The sequence below is a fragment of the Amphiura filiformis genome, chromosome 17 (assembly GCF_039555335.1).
Source record: "Amphiura filiformis chromosome 17, Afil_fr2py, whole genome shotgun sequence".
Taxonomy (NCBI): domain Eukaryota; kingdom Metazoa; phylum Echinodermata; class Ophiuroidea; order Amphilepidida; family Amphiuridae; genus Amphiura; species Amphiura filiformis.
Window position 1 is genome coordinate 14,312,129 of NC_092644.1, and position 829 is coordinate 14,312,957.

Consider the following 829-nt stretch of genomic DNA (forward strand, 5'->3'; position numbering starts at 1 on the left):
GAATACTAAGTCTATGCAGAGAAAGTGGCGATAGTCTTGCCAAAATAGTGGTTTTGAAGAAAGACTATAATATGTGTAATAAATTAAAAACTTGTCAAATTTGGCCTTTTTCGAAGAGGTTGTTGACCCCTTTTCCGCTTGGGTCAGAGGTCAGGATGGTGTCTGTGCAAAGCTTCCAGTATCCTCTTTCATTTGATATACTATTCAAGTTATATAACCCTTGGAAAGTTATTCAAACCCTTGTCTGTGAGTTGGCAGTTTTTGCAGAGTTTCATAATCCTTAACTGTGCAACGATAGGGGTTCAATTTTCAATTTGACAGATTACGCAGATTTTCAGTTTTCTAGCTTTGAACTGCTGTAACATTTGTTCTAGGGTACCCCCTACCCTGGGATTGGTACCAATGTAAACCTTGGAGTCTCCTCATTCTTTGAATATAACTAAGCCTATGCAGAGAAAGTGGCGATAGTCTTGCCAAAATAGTGGTTTTGAAGAAAGACTATAATATGTGTAATAAATTAAAAACTTGTCAAATTTGGCCTTTATCGAAGAGGTTGTTGACCCCTTTTCCGCTTTGGGTCAGAGGTCAGGATGGTGTCTGTGCAAAGCTTCCAGTATCCTCTTTTTCATTTGATATACTATTTAAGTTATATAACCCTTGGAAAGTTACTCCACCCTTTTCTGTGAGTTGTCAGTTTTCTGCAGTTTTGCAGATTCTCATAATCCTTAACTGTGCAACGATACATGTAGGTGTTTCTGTACTATTGGTTCTAAAATACCCCTATTATCAGAATGGTACCAATCTTAACCTTAGAGTCTCCTCTTTGAAC